Here is a 5,658-nt window from a genome sequence, read left to right on the forward strand (position 1 = left end):
ATTGACCTTTAGCAGCATCTTCACCACTCTCTCAAACGGCTAACTCCACCCTCTCGCGGAACAGGCCGAGAAACAAACTACACCAGCTCGCTGTCAACTCAGTGTATTTGAGAGATGCCGGAGAAAAGGCAATTTTAAAACCGTCCTGAGACTGCTGCATAGTCTACAGATATCCCTCAAACAAACAAAAAACGACTCTAATAGAATGAGTGGTAAAAAGTCGCTTATAGAGAGTGTTTAATTTGTAAATCAGGAGGTCCCTGAACACACAGATAGTAGGCCTAGTAGCCTACTATCTATGGTGGTGAAATGGACAGCATTTTAGACTTCACTGCAGTGTCATGACGTGGCCCTCTTTGGGGATAGCGAGTACCATCCCCTTGTCTCTGCACCATCTCTCTCTCTCACCACCTCTCTCTTCCCCCTACACCCAGGCTCTGTTATCGCAGGTCATACATTCCTAGAGGAGTCTCTCTCCTCAGGGCCATGCTGTATAGACAGAGAGGTTTCACAGGAGAACAAAGGAACCTCTTCTCCATCATAGAACTGGGGGAACTGAACAATGTCCATGTTTTGGAGAATGTGTACACGGTCGGGGGAGAACACGGCAAAACTCCCGAAAAATTTTCAGTAATCTGATGAAACTATATTGAAAAAACATACTTTACGATGATATGGTCACATGTATCAAATAAAATCAAAGCCGGAGATATTAGTCGACTATAACGGCAGCTAAACAGAAGGCAAATCCATGTCTCCCTGCGCGCTCTCCAGAAAACCGGAAATGAGGGACACGTCATACAAAGAGCTTGTATTCCACCTCAGACCAAGATAAACACGAAATTTCTTCTCTCACCGCCTCTTGACATCCAGGGGAAGGTGTATGAAGTGCACGTATACTCTTACGTATCATGCCCATGTATAGGCAGGAAGTAGAACAGAGCATCGATTTCAGACTTTCCACTTCCTGGTCAGGAAGTTTGTGCCAAATGAGTTCTGTTTGACTCACAGATATAATTCAAACGGTTTTAGAAACTAGAGAGTGTTTTCTATCCAATAGTAATAATAATATGCATATTGTACGAGCAAGAATTGAGTACGAGGCCGTTTGAAATGGGCACCTTTAATCAGAGCTACTCAATACTGCCCCTGCAGCCATAAAAAGTTATACATAAATCTTCAATAATGTTTCAACCGGAGAATTCCTTTGTCTTTAGAAATGCATTGGAACGCAGCTAACTCTCACGGGAGCGCGCCTGAGTGAGCTCATGGCCTTCTGGCAGACCCCTTACTCAATCAGCTCTTATTCTCTCTTCCTTCACAGTAGAAGCCTGAAACAAGGTTCTAAAGACTGTTGACATCTAGTGGATGCCTTAGGAAGTGCAATCAGACCAAATTTCCACTGTATATTGGATAGGCAAAGACTTGAAAACCTACAAACCTCAGATTTCCCACTTCCTGGTTGGATTCTTTCTCAGGTTTTTGCCTGCCAAATGAGTTCTGTTATACTCACAGACATCATTCAAACAGTTTTAGAAACTTCAAAGTGTTTTCTATCCAAATCTACTAATAATATAATTCATATTCTAGCTTCTGGGCCTGAGTAGCAGGCAGTTTACTCTGGGCACCTCTGGGCACCTTATTCATCCAAGCTACTCAATACTGCCCCCAGCCATAAGAAGTTATTAACTGACTTGCCTAGTAAAATGTAGGTTATCAATTACCAGCTGATATAGGTATTACCGTGATGTCGGATCAAGAAACAAAAGCATTTCACCCGCTAAACAGATGTGACCAGATTTGATAGCCCACCCTCTTTTCCCTATGTCAATCACGTTTTTAGAAGGCTTGCTGACAATTTGTGATGAAATGCAGGGGGGGGGGGGGGGGGGGGGGAATCAGAGCCTCTGCCACCTGAAAAGGTCTATGCACAGTCTGTATCTGACACCTTAGAAGGCTGAGCTGATAAGTCTCTCGTGTGTTTTCATACAATACATGCAACACTTCGGTGAAGTCTAAATGTGACTCACTCTACGTCAGCCATTAAAATAATATTGTATGATTCTTGATAGTGTATTTGCTGCCATTTGTATTTGACAAGTTCCAGGTAGAACATACAGGAATCTGATTAGATTCTTATACTATACATCTTTTCCATGTTGAAGTCCCCCCCCTCCCCCCAACATACAGATCTAGAATCAGCTTCCTCTCCCCCAATCCTAACCTTAACCATTAGTGGGGGAAATGCAAAACTGACCCCAGATCAGCATCTATGGGTAACGTCACTATATACCGCCTGTCTTGCCACTGTTCCCTGGGCTCCGAAGACATGGATGTCAATTATGGCAGCCCCCCGCTCTCTGATTCAGAGGGGTTGGTTAAATGCAGGAAGACACATTTCAGTTGAATGACTAGGTTGTAACACTGACTAGGTATCCCCCTTTCCCTTTCCCTTTCCCAGTCATGTCAAGGTTTTCAGGGTTCTTTGCCTTTGCCTTTCCCTTTCCCTTTCCCTTTCCCTTTCCCTTTCCCAGTCATGTCAAGGTTTTCAGGGTTCTTTGCCTTCTCTCTGCTTCCATCTAGTGGTTGTTGTGAACAGCATCGGTTTGTGATAAAACAATCAAATCACTCACACAGACAAAGTCTTGAATCAATGCTTTATTTCTGTGTCACGTTTGTACCAAGAAAACAAGGGTTGAAGGTCAAGGTCAACAAGGAAGTGATGTCATCAGTGGTGGACGACCCTGGTCCTGTGCAGAGTTTAGAGCCATCCCAGCACTAACTAACAGACTGGCTACAGCTGATCAACTAATCATCAAACCTTGACTATAGCTGTTAACGGGTATGTTAGTGCTGGGTTGGAACTAATCCCTGCACCCCCTGTGGGTCCCATGGACCAGGATTAAGAGGAGTGATCGTAACCATTATATATATATATATATTACATAGGCTTGTCTCCCAAATGGCACCCTATATAGTGCACAACTTTTGACATAGGGCTCTGGTCAACGGTAGTGCACTACGTAGGGTATAGGTCAACACTAGTGCACTACGGAGGGGATAGGGTGCTATCTAAGGGGCAGACAGAGTAGAACCTAAAGACCTAAACTGAGAAAGTGACCTACTATATCGTATAGGTCAACCCACTTCTCAGCTGTCCATCTTTGATTTCCACCAATCAGAGTTGATGTCAGAGTGATTAGAAGGACAATAGAGTGCTGAGTACCGAACGCTTTTCAGAAGACAATGTCGAGGTCCCCCGCGCGCCGTCGAAGACAAAGAAATCCCTGACCTGTCACTCCAAAAGCTCTTGTTCGGCCTCAGATTAAGATAGACACCCCATTCCAACCATCACTGCCTGTTGACATCTAGTGGAAGGCGTATGAAGTGCATACATATCGATAAATAAAAGCCAGTGAATAGGCAGGCCCTGAAACAGAGCCTCGTTTTCAGATTTTTCACTTCCTATATGGAAGTTTGCTGCCAAATGAGTTCTGTTTCACTCACAGATATAATTCAAACAGTTTTAGAAACTTCAGAGTGTTTTCTATCCAATAGTAATAATAATATGCATATTGTATGATCTAGAACAGAGTACGAGGCCGTTTAATTTGGGCACGATTTTTTCCAAAGTGAAAACAGCGCCCCCCCCTATTGACAAGATTAAGACGGAGATAAACTAGTATCTTTAAAAGAATGTTTTAAAAAAAAATTGTTGCGATGGTCAATATTTGGTTGAGAGTCCAGAAGACAAATTCTCAGCTAGGCTGGCCGACTGACTAATAGATGAAATGTCTTTGTTAATTGCTTGGCTATTACACAGCTCCGAGGAGGATCAGTTTCTACAGGCGTTGGTCTTGCTGAAGACTGTTCGTTTCCCTCCTACCTGGATTGGCGGATTTTATTCTGTTAAGGTGGGACCATTAAACGTACGGTGTTATATGGCCATTATTGCAAGGAACTCTGTTCCATCATCTTTCGCAAGTGAAAAGCAAACCTTGTTAAAAATGTGAGGTTTGGCATGTAGGCTACCTGTAATTTGTTTATATAGTTCTGTCTGAGTTGTGTGATGTTCTAATGTGATTTTGTGTGGACCCCAGGAAGAGTAGCTGCTTTTTTTTAACAGATACTCAAATGGGTTCCTAATAAAATGTCAAGATTACCCAGGTGACAGGTAGCCTCGCCGTTAAGACCATGGGGCCATTAAAGGCAAGGTTGGTAGTTTGAATCCCAGAGCTCACAGCGTGAAATCTGACGTGCCCTTGAGCAACACCCTGAGCCTAATTGACCCTGTAAGTCATTCTAGATGAATCTACTAAATTACTTTAATGCATTTAACTGTCAACTTCAGTAGGAGGCTTTTATACACATGTAAAACGGTTCTAGTTAAGTATAAATGCGATCGAAGTAATATATTCCAGGCAGTCTGCTTGTAAGCATGTGTATGGGGTTTCTAGCTTCAAGTTGTAGACCAGTTATGGTCTTTGAAATGCATTGGGATGATTGAAAATGTGAGGAGTAGGCTCCACGTTCTTTACACAAGCATCAGTCGGTGTGTTGTGGTAGCTTAGTTTCAGGTCGTCGAAGAAAGACTACATTAAGTTTATTCTGAAACCCCACTTTCCCCCCCCCCAGGACAGGCAGTGGTTCTGGAGCGATGGCGCCAACTTTGATCACCAGAACTGGGCAAAAGGAAGGCCTGATGCTGGTGCCAGAGACACTTGTATTCATATCAACTTTGGAGGTACAGTAAGCCCAGTATCATTCACTGAGTCATCAAATTAAACTTTAAATAGTTAAATGACCTAGAATAATCTCTCATGTAGACCTTCCTACTGTAGTCTGTGTACAGCTGAATATTTCGGTTGTGTTTCGTCTTCAGGGGAACACCGCTGGAACAATGAATTATGTGTAATGAGCTTGCCCTCGGTGTGCTCCCTGAGACTCCTGCCTCTTCGTCAGACTATGCATTAAAAGCAGCAATGCTATTCCGTAGTTCTGCATCAATACTTCATGGTAACGTCATACTTTGTTGCTGTTAAATGAAGTCTCATTTACTACACAAATATTGAGGAATTGTTTGCAGCCAATAAAATGTGGACACTATTTTGTCTCATGAGTTATTGAACATGAATGATACGTTGTAGTTAGTATTCTTTCTTACTGGTCCCCTGTGGGACTCAAACCCACAACCCTGATGTTGGAAGTGCCATGCTCGACTGTGCCCCCAGGACATAACTGTCGTTGTGCTTAACTTTTTGTAAATGTTTACCTGCGAAATGACGCAGTATGTTTAGGATACTGAAGGTTCAAAACACATGTTTAACCTGTCATGAAGGTTATTTTGTTTAAATGTTTGTTTCTTAAGTTGCGTTTTTAAAGAACAATGTCATTATACCTGTCCTTTGTCACCACTCTAAAAATAGGTGGTTTTTATTCACATAGGCAAGTCCACTTGTTTACAATGACAACCTACTCTGGATGGCGCTAGGCTGATTGTGCGCTTCCTTTTGGGACTCAATCACGGCTGAATGTGCCACAGCCTGGATTTGAACCAGGTACTGTAGCGACTCTTGCACTGAGATGCAGTGCCTTTTACTGCTGTGCCACTCAGTCACAGGTTCCTGGAGTATCTTTTAGGGTTTCTTAAAATTGTAA

This window comes from Salvelinus namaycush, chromosome 36 (assembly GCF_016432855.1).
Source record: "Salvelinus namaycush isolate Seneca chromosome 36, SaNama_1.0, whole genome shotgun sequence".
In the NCBI taxonomy this organism is placed as follows: domain Eukaryota; kingdom Metazoa; phylum Chordata; class Actinopteri; order Salmoniformes; family Salmonidae; genus Salvelinus; species Salvelinus namaycush.